The sequence below is a fragment of the Chiloscyllium punctatum genome, chromosome 48 (genome assembly GCF_047496795.1).
Source record: "Chiloscyllium punctatum isolate Juve2018m chromosome 48, sChiPun1.3, whole genome shotgun sequence".
In the NCBI taxonomy this organism is placed as follows: Eukaryota; Metazoa; Chordata; class Chondrichthyes; order Orectolobiformes; family Hemiscylliidae; genus Chiloscyllium; species Chiloscyllium punctatum.
Window position 1 is genome coordinate 39,404,823 of NC_092786.1, and position 12,705 is coordinate 39,417,527.

Consider the following 12,705-nt stretch of genomic DNA (forward strand, 5'->3'; position numbering starts at 1 on the left):
AGTCGCCTGAGGCGGGAATTGAACCCGGGTCTCTGGCGCTGCGAGGCAGCAGTGCTAACCACTGTGCCACCGTGCCGCCCACTAAGAGAATGGCTAGTTCTCCCTATATTCCATGAGACCTAACCTTACTAATCAGTCTCCCATGAGGAACCTTGTCGAACGCCTTACTGAAGCCCATATAGATCACATCTACAGCTCTGCCCTCATCAGTCCTCTTTGTTACTTCTTCAAAACACTCAATCAAGTTTGTGAGACATGATATTCCATGCACAAAGCCATGTTGACTATCCCTAATCAGTCCTTGCCTTTCCAAATACATGCACATCCTGTCTCTCAGAGATCAGAGTTGCCCTTCACAAGAGGAGAGTTAGAGCTGCGTTCTATCAGGTGATGAATCTTATTTCTACTAATAAACTTTATTATTTCTAAAGAAGAAAAAGACCCACCAGTTAAGTCACTTCCCTTCTGTTATTGTTACTTAAATATAGAGAAGGTTATTGAATATTTTATTCAACTCTTCTTTTCCTTCAAAATATTGCCGTTTTTAGTTTCTCTGTTCCTTAGACTGACTCTCTAACTTTGAAGAAGTGGAGACTGAGGTACAATACTCACTCACCAATCAATTAATGCCCTTGCCACACCCAATTTTGCCTTTTTTTTTTACAACTCGAGTGTGCCCCGGTCTGTTCCAGCTGCTGAGTTTGTGTCCAGGTAATTGATAGGCCCCTTGCCCGGGCCACAATTTATCCTCTGCCGAGAGGTCCAGATTCCTTGTATATCTGCTGCTGAGTTACTTCATTAGCTCGATAGACCAGAGATGGTCTTATTAGAATCTAATTTGTTGCAGAGGAGAGAGTGAGGACTGCAGATGATGGAGATCAGAGTCTAAAAGTGTGGCACTGGAAAAGCACAGCAGGTCAGACAGCATCAGAGGAGCAGGAGAGTCGGCATTTCGAGCATAAGTCCTTCATCAGGAATGTGGGGGTTGACCAAGTGGGCTGAGAGATAAATAGGAGGTGGGTGGGGCTGGGTTAAAGGTAGCTAGGAAGGAGATAGGTAGATGAAGGTGGAGGGTGATTGTGATAGGTCAGGGTGGAGGGGATAGGTGGGAAGAATGATGCACAGGACAGTTTAAGAGGGCGGTGCTGGGTCGGAGGGTGTAAAACCTGTCCTATACCTCCCCCATCGCCTCCATCCAAGACCCCAAAGGATGCCTCCACATCTAGCAGAGATTTTCCTGCACTTCCAAACACCTCACCTACTGTGTCTGTTGCTCTCAATGTGGTCTCTTCTACATTTGGGAGACAGGATGCCAACTTGTGGAATGCTACAGAGAACATCTCTGGGACACATGCACCAAACAGCCCCACCACCCAACACTTTAAATCCCCGTCCCATTCCCCCAAGGACATGCAAGTCGTGGGCCGCCTCCACCACCAAATCCGAGCCACCCGACAACTGGAGGAAGAACACCTCATCTCCAACCACGCAGGATCAATGTCAATCTCACCAGTTTCCTAATCTCCCCTCCTCCACCTTATCCCAGATCCAACCCTCCAACTCAGCACCCCCCTCTTGAACTGTTCCACCTTCCTTCCCACCTGTTTGCTCCACCCTTGGCTCCAATTTATCATCATCATGTAGGTTTAAGCCAGGTTCTTCATACTTCCTGTTCACTGCATAACATTATTTTGCCATGATATAATACTTATTCTATAGTTCCTGTTTCAAAATAAATATCTTAAAAGTTTAGTGAAATTTCCAGATTTGGGCTTAGTTTGAACGAAGCATTTGTAATTGACCTTTTTTTATATTAAATTGTTTATTGTAGTACGAAAGTCATTGCTGCTGGATGCAACTATTTCTCTGTGGCTCTAAAACCACATTGAAACAAAGAACAATCGAAAAGATACTGTTTACAGTTAAATACAGAAAGCAATAATAAATAGGTTTCAAAGTCACAGAGGCTGCCTGACTCAAAACAATCAAATAATGCTCACAAATTCAAGGTGTAGCAATCTATGAGCTTTGCTACAAAATCATCTTAAGCCATTTGCTTTAACCTGGGCAAACATTATTATTTGATAACTTATTGGTTGACATGTGTTTATTGAATTTCTTTTTACCCAAATGTGTACTTCAGTAATATTATCAGCAGCATTGTTCAGACTAGTCTTTTGTTATATATTGTCACCAACCAACCAATGCAAAATAGAGAGAAAAAAAACAGAAGTTGCTCCTTGATATACTTTCAACAACAGTTATAAAGTGGCTGCACTGCTGCCAAAGGGTTGGGTAGCTCAGTTACCTTGCTAACTAGAATATGGTTCAGAGCGACACTTGCACCACAGTTCAATTCCATTTCAGGCTGAAGTCGACTTGAGGGCCCCTGCCCTTGTGAGTGAAAGGCAATAGCAAACCACCGCTGATCAAAACTGCCAAGATCCTGGCTCAGAATGAAATGTGAGCAGACTATAAGCTCAGGATCTGAGAAGGGCACCCATGGGTGGCACGGTGGCTCAGTGGTTAACACTGCTGCCTCACAGTACCTGGGACCAGAAATCAATTCCACCCTGTATGGGCAACTGTCTGTATGGTATTTGCATATTCTCCTTGTGTCTGCGTGGGTTTCTTCTGGGTGCTCCGGATTTATTCCATACTGCTTTGGAGCAATTCTGGTCTCCTTCCTATCGGAAAGATGTTGTGAAACTTGAAAGGGTTGGAGGATTTGAGCTATAGGAAGAGGCTCGGGCTGTTTTCCCTGGAGCATAGGAGGCTGAGGGGTGACCTTATAGAGGTTTATAAAATTATGAGGGGCATGAATAGGATAAATAGACAAAGTGTTTTCCCTGGGATCGGGGGAGTCCAGAACTTGAGGATATAGGTTTAGGGTGAGAGGGGAAAGATATAAAAGAGACCTAAGGGGCAACTTTTTTATGCAGAGGGTGATACGTGTATAGAATGAGCTGCCAAAGGAAGTGGTGGAAGCTGGTACAATTGCAGCATTTAAAAGATATCTGGATGGGTATATGAATAGGAAGAGTTTGGAGGGATATGGGCCGGGTGCTGGCAGGTGGGACAAGATTGGGTTGGGGTATCTGGTCGACATGGACGGGTTGGACCAAAGGGTCTATTTCCATGCTGTACATCTCTATGACTCTATGTGCAGGTTAGGTCAATTGACCATGCTAAATTGCCCGTAGTGTCTAGGACATACAGGCTAGGTCATCTAGCTATGGAAAGTGCATGGTTACAGGGACGGGGGGGTGGGTCTAGATGGGATGCTCTTCAGAGGGTCGGTGTGGACTTGATGAGTCTACTTCCATATTGTGGGGATTCTATGATAATGATGCCGAGATGCAGATTCCCTTGAAGACCTGTTAGAACAGTCATACACGAAAAATTCCACGTCAAATCTCTCGTCACAATATTTTGATTTTATTCCCTTCTATTATAAATCCTATGGAATTTTACTACTTCATTGTAAGAGATCCTGTCGCCACATGGGATCATATTTCATAGGGCATTTAACTGGGTCTTTCTACTTCTAAAAGAACAAAGAAGAAAGGGTGGCGCGGTGGCTCAGTAAGGGTGGCACGGTGGCTCTGTTGGTAGCACTGCTGCCTCACAGCGCCAGGGTCCCAGGTTCGATTCCAGCCTCAGGCGACTGTCTGTGTGGAGTTTGCACATTCTCCTCGTGTCTGCGTGGGTTTTCTCCGGGTGCTCCGATTTCCTCCCACAGTCCAAAGATGTGCAGGTCAGGTGAATTGGCCATGCTAAATTGTCCATAGTTGTTAGGTGCATTAGTCAGAGGGGTGGGTGGGTTACTCTTTGGAGGGTCAGTGTGGACTTGGGCCGAAGGGTCTCTTTCCACATTGTAGGGAATCTAAAAGAAAGAAAATTTACAGCCCAGGTACAGGTCCTTCAGCCCTCCAAGCCTGAGCCAATCCAAATTTACTGTCTAAACCTGTCGCCCAATTCCTCAGCATCTGGATCCCTCTGATCCCCACCTACTCATGCATCTGTCCAGACACATTTTAAATGAATCTACAGTGCCTGCCTCTCCTACCTCTGCTGGCACCGCGTTCCAGGCACCTACCAATCTCTGTAAAGTACATGATTCATACTACTATTGATTTATTCACTGACTAATTAGTGATGAACCTGGTGGGAACCAGCTTTGCAAATTGTAGTGAACCTCACTTTGATCTAGCTTTTTGTACAGTGAAAGATTTACCATGCATGTTCGTATTTCCTTGACTAGTCCATCTTATTATGAGCAACTTTCTAGCAAATCATTTATAATCCTCTTTGATGAATAACATAATCCTTCCTTCCTTGATGCTTCAATCAGTAATCTTATTACAGTCGAAAGGAATTCCCACACTTTGTGGGAAAGTCTAGTTGGCAACCTTTTGTCAATTTCATGGAATAAGTTTTTCCGACTAGCTTCCTATAGTTTTGACTTAACTTAATTGGCTTGGGTTGTATGTTATTAAAGCAAAGTTAGTATGAAACTGTACTTCTATTCTGTTAAATTCAATCTGAAGGGAAACCATTCATTTTACATGATCATTGTTTTTTTTCTGTTGAGAATTGTTTTCAGCTGACAAGTTTTAGCTCTTCAACTTTTCCCATTTTATAAAGAACTTACCACCTGAATTATAATATCAGCATCAATTAGCCTTTCTAATTTGAGCACTTTCATTTTCAGTTGTAAACACTATCCTGGGCTAATGGATTTTGTTGTAATGGGCAATACTTTAAAACCTAAGGTAAAATAAAGATGGCTGAGAGAGTAGTAAGCCATCCCATTTGAGTTAGCTGTGTGATTAGGTCATTCATGATGTTTTATACAAAAGGATTTAAAGCTGAAGCCCTTTCTCTGCTTTTTTAAAAAATATTTGTTCATGGCACGTGGACATCTCTGGCTGGTCAGCATTTATTACTGTCCCTTGAGAAAGTGACGGTGAGCTGCCTTCTTGAACCACTGAAGTCCATGTGCTGTAGGTTTGTCCACAATTCCCCTAGAAAGGGGATTCCAGGATTTTGACCAGCGACAATAAAGGAACAGCGATTTATTTCCAAGTCAGGATAGTGAGGGACTTGAGGGCAACTTGCAAGTCGTGGTGTTCCCATGTATCCGCTGCCTTTGTCCTTCAAGGTGGAAGTGGTTGTGGGTTTGGAAGGTGCTGTCTGATTGGACTGTAATCAGTCGGATTAGATTTGTTCTGCTCTTTGAGTTCAGGACATACCTGGGCAATTTCACAAATTGTTGGGTAGATGCCAGTGCTGTAACTGTACTCGAAGAGCTTGACTAGGGGAGAAGCACGTTCTGGAGTAAACATCCTCAGTACTTTTACCAGAATATTATCAGGACCTAAAGACTTTGCAGTATCCAGTGCCTCCAACTGTTTCTTGATATCACATGGAATGAATCAAATTGGCTGAACACTGGTATCTGTGATGTTGGGGATCACTGGAGGAGGCCATGATGAATTATCCACTCATCACTTCTAGCTGAAGGTTGCTGAGAATGTTTCAGCCTTATCGTTTGCACTTATGTTTTTGGGCTCTTCCATCATCGAGGATCGGGATATTTGTGAAACGTCCTCCTCCAGTCTGTTGTTTAGTTGTCCTCCATTAACAACCGAGTATGACAGGACTGCAGCTTTAGATCTGATCTGTTGGTTGTGGGATCTCTTAGCTCTATCACTTGCTCTCTGTACTGTTTGACATGCAAGTAGTCCTGTTTGGTAGCTTCACCAGGTTGATTCCTCATTTCCAGGTATGCCTGGTGCTACTGCTGGCATGCCCTCCTAAACTCTCCATTGAACCAGCGTTGATGCCCTGGCTTGATGGTACTGGTTGAGTGGGGGATATGCCAGGTCATGAGGTTACAGATTATGCTGGAGTACAATTCTGCTACTGATGGTCCACAGTGCCTCATGGATGCCCAGTCTTGAGTTGCTAGATCTGGTCAAAGTCTTAGATTCTAGATTAGAGTGGTGCTAGAAAAGCACAGCAGTTCAGGCAGCATCCGAGGAGCAGGATGCCACCGCAGGAATTGCAAATCCTGTGCCCACACCTCCTTCCTCACCTCCATCCAAGGCCCCAAAGGAGCCTTCCACATCCATCAAAGTTTTACCTGCACATCCACCAAGATCATTTATTGTGTCTGTTGCTCCTAATGCGGTCTCTTCTACACTGGGGAGACTGGACGCCTCCTAGCAGAGCGCTTTAGGGAACATCTCTAGGACACCCGCACCAATCAACCACACCGCTCTGTGGCCCAACATTTCAACTCCCCCTCCCACTCAGCTGAGGACATGGAGGTCCTGGGCCTCCTTCACTGCTGCTCCCTCACCACCCGATGCCTAGAGGAAGAACGCCTCATCTTCCGCATCGGGCATCAATGTGGACTTCACCAGTTTCCTCATTTTCCCTTCCCCCACCTTTACCCCAGTTCCAAACTTCCAGCTCAGCACTGTCCCCATGACTTGTCCTACCTGCCTATCTTCCTTTCCACGTATCCACTCCACTCCACCCTCCTCCCTGACCTATCACCTCCACCCCTACCCCCATTCACCTATTGTACTCTATGCTATTTTCTCCCCATCCCCACCCTCCCCTCATTTATCTTTCCACCCTTCAGGCTCTCTGCCTTTATTCCTGATGAAGGGCTTTTGCCCGGAAAGTCGATTTTCCTGCTCCTCTGATGTTGCCTGAACTGCTGTGCTTTTCCAGCACCACTCTAATCTAGAATCTGGTTTCCAGCATCTGCAGTCATTGTTTTTACCTGGTCAAAGTCTTTCCCATTTAGCATAAAGTAAAAAATCGCACAACACCAATTATAGTCCAACCGGTTTATTTGGAAGTACAAGCTTTCGGAGCGTTGCGTATACTTCTTCCAAACAAACCTTTTGGACTATAACCTGGTGTTGTGATTTTAACGTTGTCCACCCCAGTCCAACACCGACACCTCCACACCAATTTAGCACAGAGATAGTTCCATACAATACAATGGAGGGCATTCTCAGTATAAAGGCGTAACTTGGGTACCACAAGGACTGTGTGGTGGTCACTCTTACCGATACTGTCATTGATGCATCCACAGCTGGCAATTTCATAAGGATGATGTTGAGTATGTTGTTCCCTCATCACCTGCCACAGACCCAGTCTGGCAGCTATGTCCTTTAGGACCCAACCGGTGCAAACAGTAGTGCTGCTGACATTGAAATCTCCCACCCAGAGTATATTTTGCCCCCTGGTCACCTTCAGTGCTTTCTCCAAATGTTTTTCAGCATGGAGCAGTACTGATTCATCAGCTGAGTGAGGATAGTATGTGATGACCAGTAGGAAGTTTCCTTGTCCATGTTTAACCTGTCTGTGAACATTCTCACTCTTATGGCAAACTTCAGTAGTGGTTGATCCGTTAGCATCACATTTATGCAGCTTCAACTCCTGTGCTAGTATTCCTGAAAAACACCTATACTGCAACCAACTCTACTTTCTGTATTCTGGATTCGTGGTGCTGGAAGAGCACAGCAGTTCAGGCAGCATCCAAGGAGCTCCTTGGATGCTGCCTGAACTGCTGTGCTCTTCCAGCACCACGAATCCAGAATCTGGTTTCCAGCATCTGCAGTCATTGTTTTTACCTCTCTACTTTCTGTACCCCAGCTAGACACAACAATTGTCAAAACAGCATAAAAATAAATTAGGATATCAAATATGTATGTCCTCAGTGTCTTTAAGAAGGAAATAAACATTTCAAATATGGAATTGTGGCTATTGTAGTATGTAGCAGGAGGACCATGTAAAGACTTTTGTAACTTAGTTCAAACTATGCAGAGTCAAACACTGATCTGAAGAAATTTAGATAAATATTATTAAAAGCAAGATACTGTAGCTGTTGGAAATCTGAAACAGAAATGCAGCAAGTCTGGCAGCATTTGTGGAGAGAGATAGAGTTAACTTCTGAAGAAGAGGACCCTCTCCAACGCATCACGTCCTTCTGATAGTGTGGCAACCAAAACTGCACACCATATTCCAAATGTGGCCTAACTAAAGTTTTATGCAGCTTTAACATACCTTGCCAACTTCTTCATCAGCCGGGGCATAAAATAAAGGCAAGTGTGCTATATGCCTTCTTGACCACCTCATCCACCTGTGTTGCCACTTTCGAGGATCTGTGCACTTGCTACACCCAGATCTCTTTGTATGTCTGCGTTCATAAGGGTTCTGCCGTTTGTTGTATAATTCGAAGCTGGATTTGATCTTCCAAAACGCATCACCTCATATTTGTCCAGATTAAACTCCATCTGCCATTTCTCTGTCCAAATCTGCAATCTATCTATATCCAGCTGTATCATTTAATAATCCTCGCTATCTGTACTCTGCCAGTTTTGGTGTCATCTGCAAATTTACTCATCAGACCAGCTACAAGTACAGAGGATGTTTAACCGAGATGTTGCCTGGTCTGGAGGGTTTTCATTGTGAGGAGAGGTCAGATTGTTTTCATTGGAGGGGTGACCTGGTAGAGGTCAACAAAATTAAATGGATAGCAGAGATTTTTTTCTCAGGTGGAAAGGTCAACTCCAAAAGGCCATAGGTTCAGGGTGAGAGAGGGAAGTTTAGGGGAGAAGTAAAATAGGAAAATATTTCACACAGAGGATGGTGTGTGCCTGGAACGCACTGCCAGTGGAGGTGATGCAAGCAGGCACGCTAGCAACATTGAAGGTGTATCTTGATAATCTCATGAATGGGAGGCAAACAGAGGGACAGAAACTATGTATGGGCAAAATTTAGCAGCTCTGAATAAGGATTAAAAATTGGCTCAGGCTTGGTGGGCTAAAAGGCCTGTTCCTTTGCTGTATTGTATTGCATAAGAGTCACATTGGACTTGAAATGTTAACTCTAGATAAATCTTAACTTGTTTATCAGCTGATTCTTGAGATTGAATTGCTTCTTGTGATACTCTGTCACCCGTCCAGTTTATTTCTATATTGCACAGACTCATGCCATTTTTTACTTAGTTACAATCCCAGTAAAACTGTTTACATTTAAAGAGAAATTTGAACTCCCAATGATCAGTTAAAAGAACAATGCCTCCTGATTTCAGATTTTAAGCTGGAAAAGTTATGGTTCAACATTAAAAACAAGCACTGCTCCTTCAAGGAATAAATCAATGTTAGACACTGTCTTCTCAAATTCAGTTAAAAATCACACAACACCAGGTTATAGTCCAACAGGTTTAATTGGAAGCACACTAGCTTTCGGAGCATCGCTCCTTCATAGGTGGTTGACCGGTATCTCCAAATCATCTCTCGAATTCTCTTTATTCACCTTCATATTCCAGCTATTTCTCAGCAATGGAATTTCATGAGTGTCCTTTCACTACCTTCTGGCCAGGTGACCTTCGAATGTTCCCACAAGAGACATGATTGTGGACTTAGTCCAAGCTTAGGCTTCACTCATATTCTGACTTTGTTGCTATTAGGCCATTAGGAACTGGAACAAGGTATGTTGGTTCCTAATAGCCTCTCTATTCCAGTACCACAGATGTCTTACAGCTCCTGACAGATTAGATTCCTGCTGTCTCCAAGCTTTAACCAGACTGCCTCCAGATTTCGAATTAAAGCGTTTGATTGTGAAATTGCACAAATAAAATGCAAAACAAGGTGTACTTCTAAACGTAACCTTTCACAGTGCAATTTGGCATACCTGGGCGGTATGCCCAACAGAAATCAAAATTATTGTCTTTTACCTTCAGAATACCCCTTTTATTCACATAAATAATTGATATCTGTAGATGAAGTTAATAGCCTGCTTACTGGGCTCATTGGTTCCACCAAGTAAAGCTATTGTTTACAAGGTCTTTTCAGAGCTTCTTTGCAAAAAAACACATGAATAATTGAAACTTGACAGGTTTGCACTCCAATCTCAAAGCTGGTTTTAAGATACCTTGGAATGAACATTCGTTACCATGAGGACCAGAGAGGGTTTTCCCCACATTCAATTCTGACCTTGCAGACTATCCTCATCAGTCAGGTTTTTGCTTATTTCATGTTTTGTTTACTAGCTCCTCAACCAAGTATATCCATTTATCTGCATTCAAAAATTCAAACCCCAAACTAAAGTATATTTCTCAAACATGAATAATGAAATGAAACAATACAACAATAATTCAATTCTTAATAGATATTTAGTCATAAAAAACTTTCAGATTGCCAAAAATATAAAATACAAACTTATTATATTTCTAGTTAAATTGCCATGACATATATTTTTCTAGGAAGTATGTTTCAAAGTATGTTTGTGTAGTTCACATTCTGATTATTTGCAGCATTCTATTCTGAAGAGTCTGGATTGACCAAGTATAAATATTATCACTCAAACATTGTTAATTATTAATCATTATCACTCAATCATTGTTAATTGGTTCAAATGCTCTGAATATTCTCCCTTTACCTTTAGCGAGAAGCTAATTCTAGATCTGCTTCATAGCTTCTTGCTAATATTAATAGCACAAATTTGCTTCGTGGCCTTTATGTCAAATATTTTGCTCGGGTCACATATGAAAATGTACAATGTGATCAAAAAGAGTCTTACAGCACAATAAAAGGAAAGTTTTGCCAGGTCGAAAGTCAAATACACTTGGATTGAAAATGACTGTTGTATTGCAGTGGATATTGTTTCTGCAAAGATTAAAGCTCATGCATTACTCATCAACGTTGTTCAAGTTTTTGTTATAAGTTTAAGGAAGTGATTGCATAATTTTAAATGGATTGGCAGAAGATCTTGTTTTAGTTGGCATTTCTCTGCAATTTGTTGAATATACCAATTTTGTACTCTACAAAATAGGATAGTGATTTTTTTTTGTAAATTCCATACACTGATAATTAAATTTTGGTGGTCAAACTTTAATGCGAAAATTAATTTAATACACAACTTTCAATTAGTGTACAACAAGCACGATGTGAATAATTTTTGTATTTTGTGAAGCCTGCCTCAATTGTCTGCCTAATTAGTTTCAAACTACATCAGCATTAGAAAGAAGCATTTAAGTTTTTCAAAGTGCTGAATGACCCAAAGTTTTGTACTACATAAACGTACCACCACCTAACTGGAGTGATCTTGGCATGCACACTGTATTTTAACCATGGGAAATGGATCACTTTCCCATCTGTCTGTCTTTTTGTTGAGGAAGCTGTGGTCCTTAAATTAGTTTTTTTTGTTATCCCTAATGGATGTTGGCTTAACTTCAGTTCAAGTGTTGCAACTTCGTTTAGCATCTATTCTCCTCAAAGCCTGTGAAGCACCTTGGAACATTTTTCTACATCAGAAGCATATTATAAAGGAAAGTTAATTTGCTGCAACAGTAAATTAATTGTCTAGCACACAATTGTTTAGTAGCTACTACCTGATTTAAGTGTATCTGAATTAGATACCTTTGCCTGCATACAGGAAATGTCAGGACATACTTAATCCAAAAATAAACTTCCACAAGTTAAACAGTTTAGCCCTGCTACTAGGGCTTTTTTTTTGGTTTGTGGCGTAGATTATAGTATAATGTATTTCATAATTAAGAGATGAACATTGTCAAAACTTAAGCAGGAAGTTCCTACGCTTAAAGTTAAGCATACAAATACACAATGGACTGAATTTCATGGCAGGAATAACAATGAGGTTAACAGTAACCACTCATCTGGAGTATTTTAGAGATCGACCACAGGCCGCACGTGTAGGAAAATGCCCAATTCAATACGTTGCTGTCTGATTTTCCCTGCTTCTCTAGAGATTTTGCTGTTTTGATATCTCAGTGAGAAGCTCCACATTTAAATGTAGGTCGTGCTGAGTTATTCAATTAAATGTGATAAAAATGTTAGTTTTATCCATTTAAAGTTCATGTGAATTTTTAAGTGTTTTAATGATCATTGAACAGTTCCTCTGGCACAGTAAGTGCATTTTGCAAGTAATGAGTCTCATTCTTCCAGTTTTCCAATTGTTGGTCATTTAAGAAAAAAATGGGAATAATTCTTTTTGTTTTCCTTTTGTGTCTCATCTCTTTCAGTTTCGTCTTTATTCTCTCTATATTTTATTTATTGCAATGTTGAATTAAACAATCAAACTTATGCATCTTGATTTAGATACTGTGTGGCTCAAAAAAGATTCTTCAGCATGCTAGGTTGAAGAACTATGCTGCTCCTTACTCTTCTCATACAGGTACCGGGTCCCTTGCAGAGAGCACTGTGCTGAAATGGATCTTTAATTGCTGTGGAAAAGCCCAGGAAAAGTTTCTTGGCAGCACTAAGAATAATAAACAGTGAGTGCGTACCTTCATTACTGTTTGAGAAGTGAACAAAGGTAAGTCATAGGAAATAATAGACTACTTTTGATTTTAGTCTTTTTGCATTTTGCAAGAGCCTTGACGTTATTAGCTGTAATATTGAGCAAATGAATTTGAGATAGATTTAGCAATTGTCAGCCATTTGTAAGAAGAGGACAGACTGGCTGAGGATACATAGAGTTCCTCATTAAGTATTAATATTGTCTAATAATAATATAGCCTCTTGCAGCGATAGTACAGGTTCCTGATATATTTAGGAATGGATTCTGATATATTTTGAGGCAGATTTTCTCTTAAATTTAAAAATTAGTTTAATGATCATTTAAAATACAATATTTTGTTTTTACATTTCGTGC

At 41.4% G+C, this 12,705-nt stretch overlaps 1 protein-coding gene across 4 annotated transcripts in view; it reads left to right on the forward strand.

Annotated features, from left to right (window-relative positions):
* The window catches only part of cgnl1 (cingulin-like 1), a 157,778-nt gene that overhangs the window by 10,111 nt on the left and 134,962 nt on the right, over nucleotides 1-12,705 (forward strand). For 2 of the 4 annotated variants that reach the window (XM_072565010.1, XM_072565012.1), the window contains exon 2: nucleotides 12,226-12,366. The exons of the other annotated variants lie outside the window; for them this stretch is intronic. The gene's annotated coding sequence lies outside the window, so the exon portion shown is untranslated. The remainder of the gene's footprint in view (nucleotides 1-12,225; nucleotides 12,367-12,705) is intronic. 4 annotated transcript variants of the gene reach the window in all.